Source organism: Hyaena hyaena, unplaced genomic scaffold (assembly GCF_003009895.1).
Source record: "Hyaena hyaena isolate Hyena2069 unplaced genomic scaffold, ASM300989v1 scaffold_506, whole genome shotgun sequence".
Taxonomy (NCBI): Eukaryota; Metazoa; Chordata; class Mammalia; order Carnivora; family Hyaenidae; genus Hyaena; species Hyaena hyaena.
In genome coordinates, this window is record NW_024081138.1 from 643,458 (window position 1) to 659,673 (window position 16,216).

The following is a 16,216-nucleotide window of genomic DNA, read 5'->3' on the forward strand; positions in this document are numbered from 1 at the left end:
GAAGCCTCTGTCGAAGGCAGACTGGGTGCTGGGTGACCCAGATCCCCCTTCAAGGAAGGTCTTGCCACTGGTCACAGTGATGCACCTGAAGGAAGCATCGGCCATCAGCTCTTGGCAGCCTCCATGTCCGGTGGCTGAGCAAGGTAGACGCAGGGGAAGGCCCAGCAGTGTCCGCTGACCAGCGTCCTGTGACAGGCAGTCTTCTGACCAGAGTCCCATTGCATGGCCTCGGCCCCATCCTGCCTCTCCCGTCTCCTTTACACAAGTGTTACCCCACTAAACATCTTGCACCCCAAACTCCATCTTCTGACCGAGAACCCAACTTGCCATCCTGTCTTATTGAAACTGCTTAGAAGCATATAAAGTCGAACAAAAATAGAAATGGCTGCACTAATGCTTCCACGAGCTTTGGTTTTAGACAAGGTAACCTTTTCCCTCTCTTCCTCAAACCTCCCCTCCTCCCCAAACCTCCTCCCTTCCTAGCCTTTTGCTTCAGGAACCTGGTACACGTGGAAAATGACTAGGCAGGCTGGCGTTAGGTACACAGTTCCTGCTGAAACCGGCTGGATGCTGTAAAACGTCCGGAGTCCCTCCTCCCAGAAGGCTTGCAGTTTTTGAAGACCTTTGCCTGCTGCAGCCTCCTTTTGCTGGCAAAGCGGTCAAGCTAGTGTTGTTCGTCCTCATCCCAAACTCTGCCTTCGTGTTATATTTTGGCTCCGAAGCACAGAGGTCGGTTTTCCATATCTTACCCCGCACCTCCTTCTGCCCCAATCTGGGTAAATGCCTCTTGTGGTTCATTGGAGAACGACTCTTCTCATTCCTTTATGTCACCCCCACTTCCCGCCCCTGCACTGTAACTGTTTCAAGAGTCCGTATCCCACCTGAACCGGAAGTCCGTGAGGCAGGCTCACCTTGGCGCGCTCGGGACCCAGGACAGTTCCCCGTGAGCGGGAAGCTGGAGACCAGTATCAGAGTCGCACTGTTCATGGCATTCATGAAGAATCTTGAGATCCTCCAACGGTTGGTCTCCGCGGTCATTGTTAATGAAATGAAAGCATCAACGTTTCAAAGCCACAGGAAGACTTTGGAGAGGAAGCAGCACTTCTCCAAAGAGGTGGATCATTCAGAGAACCTTTTGCTAAAATGAGGTCTGCGGTGGGTGTAGCTATTCTTTGGGGCTATTAATAAATAAGTTTGTCGCCTAGAAAAGACATCTGGGAACATTATCCTACAGATATGTTGAAAGGAAAGTTTTTAAAATACTCATAGAAAGCTGAACAGTGACTGGAAACAGACATTCCCTGGGGAACGGAAGGCCTGGGGACTATATATATATATATATAGTAAGCCTTCTGGCACTTTCTTTAATAGCCAAGGGGCTCTCTGGGGACGTTTTAGACCCATTTTCCCTAAGTAATTTGCAGCCAGAAAGAGGCTGCCCAGATTCTCTTCCTTAGTAGCTGTGAGAGAATAAGGGCACCCTCCTCTCTCTCCTAGGCCACCCCTCCCCTACAAGAACATCTGCCAGATCTCTATAGCACCAAATTAGTAATAATAATACCCGACATTTCCTCAGTGCTCCATGGGTGCCAGGCCTGTACTGGGAACTCGCTGTGGGTTGTCTGGGTAAACAGGTTGCTAGTTGCCAGCAGCACCCGCGAGGGACTAATGTCATCCCCAGACAGATGCAGAAGCTGAAACTCAGAGGTCGGGTTGTCCAAAGCTTGTATGAACATTGAAATCGAGGAAGGTGTGCAGCCAGGTACGTGTGACGTCATAGCGCGTCCTTGTCTTATCTGTGTCACATGGGCTGCTCTCAGGGGCGGGACAAGACGGAGGGGAAGGGGGGCGTGCAGCGGAGTGGGGATGAGGCAGCCGCTGCCCTGGGCCTACGCTCTGCTGTGTCAGCAGAGCCCCAGTGTATAGAGGTCTTGGAGGCCTGCCTCCTAGGGTTTTCCGAAATATGCTAAATGCATTAAAATTCTGGGACCGATTCCAGTGTGCGTGGGTGTTAGTTTGCACATACCACCCAGCCATTCTCAGGACACCAGCTGGGCGTCCTACAGTGTCGCTCAATTCTGTCGCTATCTACCCAGAGAGAGCATCAGACTCCAGTTTGGGGGTTTGGTCCTACAGGACCATGCCCTTCCCCCCTTCAGATGCCAGGGCCTCACTTTGTGCTTCTGAGCAACTGGCTACAGCTTGGAGGTTCTGATGACCCCCTCCTAGGGTGTGTTTAATTTGCTAGAACAGATTTCAGATGCCGGTTGCTTGTCCAGGTTCTAAATCAGAGGTTCTCACGACTTTTTCCTTGGGTTCGAGTAATTTGCTGGAACAGCTCACTCACAAAACTCAGGCAACCTTTTACTCACTGGATTACCACTTTACTAGAAAGGGTATTAGAGAATTCCAATCAATGGCTAGATGAAGAGGGGAGCCTGGGTGGTCAGTTAGTTAAGTGTCTGACTCCTTATTTTTTAATACAAAATTTTAATGTTTATTTATTATTGAGACAGAGAGAAACACAGCATGAGTGGGGAAGGGGCAGAGAGAGAGGGAGACACAGAATCTGAAACAGGCTCTAGGCTCTGAGCTGTCAGCACAGAGCCCGACCCAGGAATCGAGCCCATGAATCGTGAGATCATGACCTGAGCCGAAGTCAGATGCTGAACTAACTGAGCCACCCAGGCGCCCCAAGTGTCCAACTCTTGATCTGAGGGTTCATGAGTTTAAGCATGGAGTCGGGCTCTGAGCTGGTAACATGGATCTTGCTTGGGATTCTGTCTTTCCCTCTCTGTGTCCCTCCCTCTTTCATACTCTCTCTCTCAGAATAAATAGATCAACTGAAAAAAAATAGCTAGATGAAGAGATTCTTAAGGCGAAGTCCTCAATAAGGGAGCTCTGTCCTCATGGAGTTTACTTGGAGATGTTCTCGTTCCCAGTCTGGAAGCTCTCCAAACCTCCTCCTTTGGGTTTTTATGGAGGCTTGATTACTTGATGAGCCAGTTTCCAGCCCCTCGTCAATCCCCAGAGGTCAAGGGGGTGGGACTGAAAGTTCCAATAGTCTACTCACACTGGTTCTCCTGACAACTAGCCCCCATCCTTAGGGGCTGTCCAGAAGTCACCTCATTAATATAAACCCAGGTGTGGTGAAAAGGGATTTGCTAGCAATAACAAGACACCCATTTTATCTCTACGGCTCTGTTTTCAGGAACTGGGGACGAGAGACCAAATATTGAAACCAAAGATGCTTCCATTGCTCTTATCACTTAGGCAATTTCAAGGATTTGGGGAGCTGTGAGCCAGGGACAGTGGATGAGGACCAAATGACGTGAGAAATACATTTTGGTCATCTGAGGGACCAAACAGGTATTTCCTATAAACTGCAATATCGCACGCATCTTCTGGGAGTTAGAGCAGTTGGGGAAGAGCAGCAGAGAGCTGACGTGATGTAATGGAAGAGAGCATGGACTCTGGCATTACACCTGGTTCAAATCCCAGGGTGGCTAGTTCCTGGCCCTGTGCCTCCGGCCTTGCCTCATTTTCTCATTTGTAAATGGGGAAGGGGATGGTTTTGTACCTAACACATAGGACTGAGAGGTTTAAATCGATTAGTAACTCATGTACAGTACATCATAAATGTGGTTCCCTACTCATCAGCACATCCCCTCTCCACAGCCCCAGGGAAAATTCACAGTGAGTGACCAATGGAGACTTGGACAAACCTCAGGGCGTCTGGGAGACATACTACTATGTTCACCTCCTTTTTGCCTTCCAGACATCAGAAGACGACAGCAAGGCCTCAGTTATGTCTTCTTTGGTTGCTATGACTGTATAAAGGGTCGGAGGTTGGACAGGTGCCCAAGCAAGCATGGGCTAGCCGAGTTTCCAAGTCAGGATCCTGGAGAGAATGGTGGCCATTCCCACAGTGGGCCACTAGAGGGCGCCGCTATCAGAGCCTCAACCTTGAGGGCACCCGGTTAGTTCCTCTAGTTACCTGTGTTTTCAAGGTGGAACAGGTGGCCAACTTCTCGGTGATAGATACCTGCATGTCACATCCAGGCAGAGTATCTTTCCAAAATAATTTTTCCTGAGGTCCGAATGCACTGACCAGTTTCAATGTTTTGACCTAGTTATTTCCCAAGAATCTGTAAGGCTTACTTACTAATCATTTTGTGAAAGTGGCTTGACTAAGAGAAGGGCTAGGAGAGTGATGAGAAGGGACGCAGGGTGGGATGGGGTAAGGTTCACTGGAAAGGGAGGGGCAGAGGAAACTGAAGACAGGCCCCAGCGCCAGTCCAACTCTTCCTCCGCTGTGATGAGAAAAGGATTTACTTATGTCTGGGCAGGGGACGGGAAGGGAGGGGGTTCATGTCCTTCAGGACAAGGCCCCCCTCCTGTCTCTGATTTTCAGTATTTCCATCTTATCCCAAGAAGAAAAGCCCTCCCCCTGGGTCTGAAGCAATAGCTCTTTCCTATTTCCCTGTTGAAACCTGTGAGCAAGTTGGACGGGGAAACAACACAGCCTCCATTGTATTGGAATCTGAGCTTCAGAGAGCCCAGTGATCTTCTCAAGATCATTCAGCTAGTAATGGACAGAATCAGTGTAGACCTAGGTCTGTGTGACTCAGCCTGAGCAGTATGGTTGCACAGGTTGTGCACTATCCAATTGTAGGAAGGGACATGCAGTTAGGGGTCTCCCTAGATGTGTAGATGTATAATCATAGTTTTCCAAAAAATGGCAATCAAGCATCTTGAGAGAAGGTACCCTTTTTTTCTAATTTGTCAAAGTTACTTGAGCCCTCAGAAGCCCTAGCATGGCTTCAATCCTTCTTCTATTTATAAGGAAGTTGAGCCAATGGGCTATTTCTGAAGTCTGGAAGATCACCTTGAGGGCTGGCCCCGCTCAGCTGGCCTCCTCATGCACTTTTGCTCAGGCTAATTCCAAAGTCTACTGAGAACCTTCTTAATCCCAGTCAGGACTTTGGGTAGGGATAGAGACTGGACGTCAGAGGAAGATGCCCTTTGGTGAAGAAAGAATTTGTTAATAATAATAATAATAATAATAGAAAATAATCCATTCTCTATTGACCAGGAAAGGAACAGAAGCACCAATAGGGTAATAAGGAACATCAATCCTGGCACCAGACTGTGGCCCAAATCCGGGCTCCACCACTTACTAGCTGTCTGGCAGGCAGTAAGATGCTTAACGTCTCTGCGCCTCAGTTTCCTCCTCTGCAAATGGTGGGTGAGGAGAGGTTGCTCTTTTTCAAAGATTATTGTGAGTACGAAATGAAATAAAGCATGTAGAGAGGGCTTGGCACGGTGCCAGGCACAGTCAGGCTTCCGCAGATTTCCGCCAACATCATTGCTATTGGAGGTCAGGTCAGCAGTCAGAGATGAGGACCCAGGGAGTGGGGATGGGGGTGTGGAAGTCACGGACCTAGAGCCGAGAAACGCTCTGCAGTCCTGATCGCAGCCCGAGGAGACTGGGCGGCTGGGGAAAGCAAGCCTCATTCTACCCATGCCCATCCAGACATCCCACCCCCAATTCTTAATAGGCAGGGTGTTGCCAGAGATGAGCCCTCCTGGGTGCTGAGCACCCCTGCCCTGTCCTACTAAGTATGCCAAGAATGCAAGGGCCTGACTGCTGCTTGCCCAGACCATGTTTTCCGGGTTGTGTTTGCAGCAAACCGGCACCTGAGAGGGATGAGGTAGTGCCTCCCTCCGCATGGAGGACAAGCATGCCCTCGGCTCTCTATACAAGCAGCAGCTTCCTCAAGGTTAGTGAGCCTCAGCTTTGATGCAAACCCACTTTCAAGGACAGCATCGATCTGTGTGACTTGGGGCCAGAGGAGACTGATGCCGACGTGATGCTCACACTGCTTTGTGCACCACAAATAACCACGTCCTTTCTCTCTGACCCAGCACTGTCATGGCTTCTGTCAGGATCCACGAAACAGTATCAGGCCAGCTTATTATCTCAGAAGTAGAGTAAAATCCCAAACCCAGAAGGGCCTTGGGGAGCCTTCTGCTTGGAAGAAAGGCCTGAGGGGGAGAGGAGGGTTGTCATTTAGATATTTTAATTTTTTTTAACATTTTTATTTATTTTTGAGAGACAGAGCACAAGCAGGGAAGGGGCAGAGAGATAATGAGACACAATCCAAAGCAGGCTCCAGGCTCCAAGCTGTCAGCTCAAAGCCCAACGTGGGGCTCGAACTCACAAACCATGAGATCATGACCTGAGCCCAAGTCGGAAGCTTAGCCAACTGAGTCACCCAGGTGCCCCTAGATATTTTTATTTTTTAAGCTGCCTCTGATTCTCAAACACCTTAGGGGCAGAGTAAGCGGAAAGGAACATGCCAAAATTCATCAGTGCGTCTGCCCCTCCCCACAGAAGTCCACTTTGGTGCCAGCACAGCCTTGGATGGGGCTTTCGGAGGTAGGCGGGCAGGTGAGTTTGCCCTGGCCTCGGGGAGGCAGTGGGGAGGAGCACAAGCTTTACTGATACGCAGTGTTCAGCCTCTCTAACAGCCAGCAATGGGGCTGAGGCTGAGTGGTGTGAGTTTCAAGGGGTTTGAAAATTATCGCAGGTAGCAAATCTTCAGCATCAGTAAAGATGAAGGCAGGGATTTGAAATCACAACTATCAGGGCTCTCCTGTTTTTCTTTTAGTAACTATTCTGTGAGTGAGTGAGTGAGTGAGTGTGTGTGTGTGTGTGTGTGTGTGTGTGTGTGTGATTTGCTGTGAGCTACCTGGAATCCTTGTGGGAAAGATGAAAGATAAAAAACAAGCTGACCAACAAACGTCAGAAAGACAAAAAAACCCCACGTTCAGATCTCCTGAGCAATGCTGGTGAAGTTCAAAGGAGGTGAGAAAAGGGATTGCCACAGATTTTCAGAACATGAAATTGACCTGCTCTTTGAAAGCTATGCGTAAACACAAGTTCTGTAAAACTCCCACTTGAAATGCACGGTGGGAAGTAAGGGATGTCTTTGTCATGGTGCTCCTGAGACGGACACGGCCTCCCATCAGAAAGGCTGTGGTTTATTTATTTTTAAAATTTTTTGATGTTTATTTATTTTTGAGAGAGAGAAAGACAGAGCACAAGGGGGGAGGGGCAGAGAGAAAGGGAGACACAGAATCTGAAGCAGACTCCAGGCTCTGAGCTGTCAGCACAGAGCCTGATGGGAGGCTTGAGCCCATGAACTGTGAGATCCTAACCTGAGCCAAAGTTGGCTGTTTAACCGACTGAGCCACCCAGGCGTCCTGGAGGGCTGTGGTTTAAAGCCAGGCCTACTGTAGCCTTTAATGTTGATTTTTGGTTTTCAAAAAGGAAAGGAAAGGAGCAAAAAGCGAATTTAGCTCTAAGAAAGCCTGCGGCGTTGATAACATGGGAAGAGGGGAGGGGCATTTTCACACTCAGCAGGTCTTAACCCAAGGGGGGTCCACGGTGACAACACACAAGGGTCTGGTTTTGAAGTGTTTGGAAGGGAGGTTCTACAGAAGGCTGAGGGGGTGAGGCCATGATTGTATTCTCTAAACGTCCTCAGTGAGGGGTGTGGGAGGCGAGATGCTGCAGCTGGTCCAACCCCCTCCCAAGCCAGCATCACTCAGGGCTCCGAGTGATGACTCACTCAGGTGACCAGACCGGCCCTCCAGCTCGGGCAGGAGGATAGAGGTTTAGCTCACAGAACCAAATCACTGGAAGGAGAGCCCCTGGGTGGGGGGCCGTGAGCAGGAGCTCAGCTGGGATGCTCCCAGTGGCTGGTCCCTCTCCACCCTCTCTCAGCCCTTCTCCACGGCGCCGGGCGCCTGTCCTCCAGAGCCCAGCTCCACCTCCAGAGAACGGGTGCGGAGGGGATGCAGATGGCCAGGGAGGACATCGTCACGGAACGGCCCCGCCCCGATGTCTGTGTCATCTGAGGTGAGCAGGAACTTAGCCTGGGTCAGTGGCCGCAGACGCAGGTATGGCCTGAGCAAGGCAGCCCCACCAGGCCCCGGGGCTAGAGTCCCGGAAGAAGAGGGCGTGCTGAGCACTCCAGGCAGTGGACGCCCCCCGCTGTGTGTAAACCAAAGGGAAGCGCCACCCTGGAGCTCTGGCGTCTTGGCTCCCTACTCCGTCTTCCAAACGTACCTGTGTACTCCCTCTGGGAAGTCCCAGGCATCCCTTCATTCTGGCCTCAGGGCTGATTCCTTATAGTCACTTGCCCGTGGTCAGAGAAGCTTCTCCAAGTAGCTTTATCAGCAGCAGGATGATAAAGGCACTTCTCCCAGGAGATGGGAGATGAGAGGCTCTGGACAGGGCCCAAGCGGGTAAAAAAAAAATGGGTCTAATTTTAAGTCTAAGGCAGGTCTCTCCTATTTGGTGGCTCCCTTTCTTTCTCCTCGAAGCGGAAGTGGGGTTGGCCGGGCAGGTGGTAAGATGCTGACGACTGCGGTGGCCCCTTCTTCCTCGCTTGCAGCTCCTTTTCCAACCCAGGGTGCCTATGCCTACATCCGGGGCCCCCAGCATCCCTGGGACACAGCCATGTGGGCTCCGACTCAGGTCATCGGTGGCAGGAACCTTGGGTTTGGGGCCAGCATCCATGAAGCTGCCCCGTGTCTGCACCCTCACCTCACTCCCCATTTTATTAGTTGGCTTCTCCCTTGTGAGTGGCTGGGCAGATTAACCCACCTCCACCCCCACAAGGCAAGTGTACACAAGTTGCTCTTGTCGCCGGGCAGAAAATGATGCAGATCCCCGGACCGTGAGATCTCCCGGTGCACTAGTCAAAGGCATGGAGCCGCTGGCACCAGCCTCCTGGCGAGTAACAGCAGCTGACATCCATCAGGTGCTTCCTCTGCGCCAAGGTCGGCATGGAAATTGGCCGGGCCTGTCTGACACTGCTGCCGAGAAGCACGTGTTATAGAGGAGGACACTGAGGCACTGAACGGTTGAGTGACTGGCTCAAGCCCACACAGCTAGTGAGTAGGGCTGGTTCCAGCTCGGCCCGTCTGAGGGGGCCTTCCTAACTGCCCCGTGGCCGGTGCTGCCCCTGAGAGCCAGGGCCATAAATTCATCAGTTCTGTTATCATGAGGGATGGGGAAAGGACCCACAGCAGGGAAGTGGGGGCCTAGGGATGAGGTCCCCTCTGTGACGCTATTCAATTCCTTGAATTCTTTATTCAATTAATAATAATACCTGTCTTATAGGGTTACTGTGACATTAACATAGTGCACGTAAAGTGCATCTCACAGAGCCTGGCCCTCGTCAAGTGCCAGCTGATAGCTCTGACTGTCTGGTATTTGCAGCGACTGCCACAGGAAATGCTGGTCACCTGTCACCTGTGATGCAGATATAGGGTCTTCAAGATCTTCAAGATACAGCTAGTCTTCAAGATCTGTTCATCTTCAAGATCTGGTCTTTAAGATCTGTTGATTCAGCCTCCGACTCAGCTCACAAATAGCCCTCCCTTTTTAGTGATGACAACATTCTGGGGCAGAATAATGACCTTTGAATTAGTCTGTGTTTGTGCTTTCCTTCCTACGGCTGAGGCGGCAGCAGGCAGAGGGGAAGACATCTAGGGACCATCGGTCTTGTACACAGAATCCAGCCCCATTGCTGCTGGGGGTGTGATTTTAGGCAGACCACTTAACCTCTCCACGCCTCCTGTGATTTCCTGTCTGTGAACTGGACAGGATTAACACCTACCTCTTGAGGTGCCTGGGTGGCTCAGCCAGTTAATCATCTGACTCTTGATTTTGGCTCAGGTCATGATCTCATGGTTCATGGGATCGAGGTCTGCATGGGATCTGTGCTGACAGCACAGAGCCTGCTTGGGATTCTCTTCCTCTCCCTCTCTCTCTCTCAAAATAAATAAATAAAATTAAAAAAAAAAAACCTGCCTCTTAGGTAGAGGGGAGAATAAAATGAGAAAATGTATTTAAAACTTTGGATCCTGGGCCTGGCATAGACCAGCATGGCAGACTTTATTTTCCAAGGTGGTCAGAGCAATAGCAAGATTTCTGACCCCTCACGCTCTTCTAGAGTGTTTCCACTTGAAGAGTATAAAGCTCCCCTGCCCTTCCCCCTCTGACTTGAACCATGGTCTGTCCTTGTATCTGCTGTGATGAACATGTGGCACAAGAGGCGCTGTGGCTCCCGAGGCCAGGTCCTAAAAGGCACTCCATCTTCTGCCTCAACATATGCCTTTGACCCCCTAGGCCGTGCCCGAAGGGCAGCCACCCTGAAGCTGCCTCTCCAGAGAGACCATGCGGAGAAACCACGAAAAGGGAGCTGCCCTCGGACTCCCCACTGCCGTTGTCCTGCCTTTGAGCCCCAGCTGAGCCAAGCGGGGATGAACCACCCCAAACCCTGCCCAAACTGCAGCTTTGAGCACAATAAGTGGTTGTTTTATGCTGCTAAGTTTTGGGGTAATTGTTGTGTGGCCATAGAAACGGAAACATCAATGCCATGATGTCCCTTGCCAATGCTGAGAACTCTGCAGCCCTCATCAGCTTCCCATACAATAGCACTGATCGGATCACGTTCCTGCTTAAAATACACTTTGGCTGGCTCCCAACGCCTTATGGCCACAGGCAAAGCCCAGATTCTTTGGCACAGCAGCTCAGGGACCCACAGGGCCATCCAGTCTCATGCCCACCTGCCGTTGCAGAGCTCAGCCTTGTGTCCTGAGCATGCCTGGTCTCTGTGCTTGCTGTTCTCTCTGCCCCCCAGCCTTGGGCCTGTCTCCCTGTCTCATCCATCCAAGTTCAGTTCACAGGTCACCTGCTTTTCTAGTTCCCTCTCCTTCAGGCAAACAAGAGCCTGTACGGGCCATGAGCTCGACACTGTATTGTGGTCCCTTCTGGTCTTTTCACCCCAACTATAAGCTGGAGGTGGGGGTGACAGGTACAGCATCTTATTTCCTTTTTGAGCCTTTCATTTATTTATTTATTTATTTATTTTAAATGGTTATTTATTTTTGAGAGAGAGAGAAGGAGAGAGAGAACGAGCAGGGGAGGGCCAGAGAGAGAGGGAGACACAGAATCCAAAGGAGGCTCAGCGCTGTCAGCACAGAGCCTGGCATGGGGCTCGAACCCATGAGCTGTGAGATCACCACCTCAGCTGAAGTCAGACACTTAACTGACTGAGCCACCCCAGCACCCCTTTGCATCCCTCATTTAATGTGCTAATAGTGTGTTGATGTGTGTATGCGTGTCACAAGTAAGCGTGTTGCTCAGTGTGAGCTATTTACATCAGGAGTTATTTGTGATGTACATCAGTGTGTGTGTGCTCTTCCCATACTGAGAAGGCTGAAGAACCACCTGCTGCATGTGGTCTCCAGCCGACTGATGGGTGGCATCTCTCCAGCCCTGTATTCTCAAATACAGAAGGGAGCAGCAATGGCCATCAGCTCTGTTGTCCCTGGGGAAAGGTCCCCTTGCCTATTTCTATCTGCCGTCTTGTGGCCACAGCCGCTCTCATCCCAACCCTGCAGTAAGGTCACGGGTTTTGAGGCCGGTAGAAGAATTCCCCAAACAATACCCACAGTGATTTCACAACACTGGCTCCCGCCCTCCTGGCTCTGCCACAGGGAGAAATTCCAGCTCCCGAGTCTGGAGGGATGGCTTTGTGAAATCTCTTGGCTCTTTAGACATCAAGTCAGACATGAAGCCCTGCTAAGTTAGCACCTGACTGACCCACGCTAAGCCCATCACCTCTCCATTCATTGATACCCAGGCAGGGAGGGGCGCAGGGCAGTGAAAAGACCGGGCGCCAGCACTGCATCAGCACAGGTGGCCCACTCTGCCCAAAACGTGCTAAGAGGCCTACAGGAGGGTCTAGCTCAAATCTGGCTCTGCTGGCGTTTCACCATGACCTTGGGAAATTGCCCCTATTTTCTGCCTGCTTTCTCCCAGCTGTGTAGAAACGAATCATGATAGCTGTCCTGAGGCAGTGTTACTAGTAAAAGACATACTTAGGCTCTTTCGAAGGAAGGCATTACCTACAGGGAGAGGGATTGTTACTGCGTAGAGATTTCACATCTGCCGGGTCACTTACTGGACGCCCAGCATTACTGTACAGAAAACAGATGTGGGTGGTGGTGTTTTTTATTTGTTCATTTCCAGAAGCCCAGACACCGTGAGCTTTCACCTCTCCGCCCCTCCCAGAGCACTATGCTGGTCTCAATGGAGAGGCACCTAGGACTGGAGAACTGGCTGGAGTTGTATTTCTATTTGTGACTTCTGTTCGTTACTGGCATACCACATGGGCAGGGCCCGCCTGGCAAGCTGTGGCAGGCGCCCAAGCCTGGGTTCATGAATGTCGAGAGGAGCCACAGGGGCATCCAGAGCGGAGAAATGGGAAAGGGGGTTTTGTCGGTATATAAACTGTTGACATCTAATTAAAACAAATTTTTAAACATAAGTTAAGATACTTATAGTTACTGCCTCGGACGACTTGACTTCCCTTCCAAGTAAATTCGATGGAGATGATAAGTAGATGAGAGAGAAAGGAGGGCAGAGACCACCACCGGCCCCTCCCAGGGGCTGTCAGTGGGACAGTACAGCAGATGGCCCCTGCTGGTGGTGGAGGGGGAAAAGGTTGGGTCTGGGCTCTCCAATGGCGTCCCCGCTTCGAGCGTGCCACATGCAAACTTCGGTGGTGCCTGGGTTGGCTCGCACCTTGGGGCTGGGGACCACCATACATGGCTGGGCACCGTCTGCTGAATTCCCCCCGGATGCCGAGGGTGGCGGTGTCTGCACAGGTCTGTCCAGGGATCCTGGCATACATCCCCCAACGAGGAGCAAATTGTTTCCTATGCATGTCTCCTGACCTCACGTAGACAAACACGGTGGGTGCATGATGTCTGGGGAAATCCTGACTTTTCACCACCCCAGCCAATGCTCAGCCGCCTCTCTGGCACTTACGTGGGTAAGTGTGGAGTGTGGGTCATTTGTTTCCTTGCCCTGATCTCCCTGTACTTGCTGTCCTAATGGATGTAAACTGCTTGGCACACAGTAGGTGGCCAGTTCTCCTCCGAGCAGGGATCTTCAAAGCAATAGGCACCCTCTGGGTCCCCCCCCTCCGCGCCCCGCAACCCGCCCAGGATCTGAAATGTGCTCGGCACATAATTAATTTTCCATTATACACTGACAAGTGAATCATGAATTGGAGTTCTGTTTACGGGCTGTCCTAAAGCTAAATATTTGCAAAAATCCAAAAGACACTCCACAAAATGAAAGTGCCAGGGACAAGGGAGGGACCGATGCCATCAACGTCACTGAACACAGACTGGGGCTGGCTCTGAGTTGATCATGCCAGGAAAATGTGTTCTTCTCTAGGCCAGAAGGTAGAACATTGGGTGGAAAAATCAGCCTCTCCATCAGAGACTAAGGTTTTCTGGATAGAAACAGGCCGGGCCAGGCCAGACTGGGCCTGAGCCATCAGCTGGGGCCATGGCACGGTCAAGTCCTTGGGATCCCAACGTCATCATGACATTAATCACCAGTTTGTGCTTGGACAGGCACGTGCAAAGGCCATGAGGCACTGGAGGAATCAGAGACAGCACTTGGTCAAGGCTGACATATATTGCAAGTTTGGGCCTCTTAGAAGAAAAACTGAACATCTCCCCAGTGTCTCCATATCCTTAGCTCTCCCTTAACTGCCAGGGGAATTGTCGTGGGGAAGCCAGGTGGCAGTGAAGGAGCATACTCCAGACGTCAATAAACTCCCCCTCTTCCACACAAAGGAGCACTTGCAGCCACCAAAGATAATAAGTATAAGGTGGTGGAGAAATCTGCCTATGACCACTCTATTGTTGAGTCTGAAAAGCAAGTTGGATGAGGGGCGTCTGGGTGGCTCAGTCGGTTAAGCGTCCGACTTCAGCTCAGGTCATGATCTCGCAGTTTGTGACTTCGAGCCCTGCGTGGGACTCTGTGCCGATAGCTCAGAGCCTGGAGCCTGCTTCAGACTCTGTGTTTCCCTCTCTCTCTAGCCCCTCCCCTGCTTGCACTTTCTCTCTCAAAAATAAATAATTTTTATTAAAAAAGCAAGTTGGATGAAATAGCACGATCTTATTTTTAAAATTAGCATCCACTCACACAGCTATGAGCCCATCTGTATGGTTGTATACAATTGTTAACAGTGGTGATTCACAGAGGTTTAGAAGAGACAGTGGCTTCTCTGTTGCACTCTTGCGTATCATTTGTTTATATAACAAATGTGCATTACTTGCATAATTTTTAAGAAAGATTTTACATTAAGTTCCTCTTTCAGCTTCTCTGAAAACATTCATGGATCGCATGCAATAAGAGGCTTGGAATAACTCACCTTCAGCTCAAACTCCGGAGCCCAGACAGAGGAGCTGACAGACACCCATGCCAGAGGAAAGGGCCAGGCTTGATGCCACGATGCTCGGTGCTGTCGTGGTGGAGCTCCCTTTTCTCATTCGGTCCTTAGGGTTGACTCATTCAGTCAGCAAATCCTCGAGCCAGAGCACCCATTCTGTGTTGGGACATGCGCTAGGTCCCTGATTCCCACTAGTGAAGAAAAAGACACGGTACCTGCTCCAACTCATCTTACAAATGAGAAATTTCGAGAACGTAAGCATCTGTGTTAAGATGACTCAGCTCAGAATGGAAGAGGGACAATTATTTTTGACCCTGGTGACCCGGAACACCTCCCTGAGGGAACACAGCATTTGAGCCCCACCTGAAAGCATGAATAAAACTTGGACAGACAAGAAGGCACTCCAAGCCAAAGGACCTTGTGGGCAGGGGCCAAAACAGAAATGCAGAGAGCAGATGTGGGCCACGGTGGTGATTCCAGAGTGACCCGAGGGCCGGGTGGAAGGGGAAGTGGAGACATACTAGCTCGGCGAACGGGCCAAGGTCATTGTGTAGAGCATGGATGCCTTACGAGCAGTTTCAGCTCTATCCTGAAGGCCACGGGGAGCTCAGAATTTTGTTGTTGTTTCCCCCAAGGGGTGATGTGATCAGACAAGCTTTAGAAAGCTTGAAGGAAACAGTGCAGCCCGGAGTCTCTGGAGCCAGTCTGCCTGGGTTTGGATCCCAGCACAGCTGCACAGACTCTACAATTTTGGGCATGAGACTGAACTTTCCTGTCTCTTGGGTTCTCCCACAGTAACATGGGGATGGACTAATAGTGCCAGCGTCAGTGATTGTACGAATCCAATGTCTCCAGTATAGGCAAGGTTGACAATGAGTGTTGGATGCATGATGACGATAAGTCAATGTTGGTCATTACTCTCATTTCTGTGTCCATGTCAAGGATGGAGTGGGGGAGATGGGAGGCAGGAGGTGGCTGCAACTGTCTGAGTGAGAGATGAGGTCTTTTTTTTAATGCTTATTTATTTTGAGAGAGCGGGGGATGGGCAGAGGGAGAGGGGGAGAGAGTATCCCAAGCAGCACACTGTCAGCAAAGAGCCTGATGCGGGGCTCAAAGTCATGAACCATGTGATCATGACCTGGGCCGAAATCAAGAGTTGGATGCTCAGACCTAGCCACCCAGGCGACCTGGAGAGATGAGGTCTTGAACTGTGAGGAAACAAGATAGGAAGCCAAGTGGGCAGGACACGTGAGTGATTGGACGGCCAAGATAGAGGGTTGGGGAGGAGCCCACCCTTGTGGGGCCACAAGCAGGGTGGTGAATGTGGCAGGGAAGGCTCCAGGTTTGGGCTGTGGCCATGTTTCAGGCGACTGGGAAACCCATACATCACACAGAAGTCATTCAGTACAATTAAGGATTTCATTTGACCAAAAAACAAAGGCTCAGCGTCTCTGGACCATGAATTCTGAGCTCTGGGGATGTGGCGGAGGAAAGACAAGAATGGGAGCCCAGCCAAGAGCAGGCCCTGTGACGGCATCTGCTACAGGGTCCCTTCTCTCCCGAAGTGCCCACCAGCTGCACCCTGTGCTAAAAGAGTCCGTCAAGTCACTCCGATTTAGTTCTGTCTCTTACAAATAGACCAGAGGATTTGATCCAGCCTCTCTGTCCAGTTCAGGCCTTCTTTCTTTTTTGAGAGAGTCTCAAAAATGTTTTTTTTCCCTTTTATTTAATGTTTATTTTGAGAGAAAGAGAGAGAGAGAGAGAGAGAGAGAAAGAATTCCAAGCAGGCTCTGCACCATCAGTACAGAGCCCAACGTGGGTCTTGATCCCATGACTCTGGGATCATGACCTGAGCCAAAATCCAGAGTAGGATACTTAAC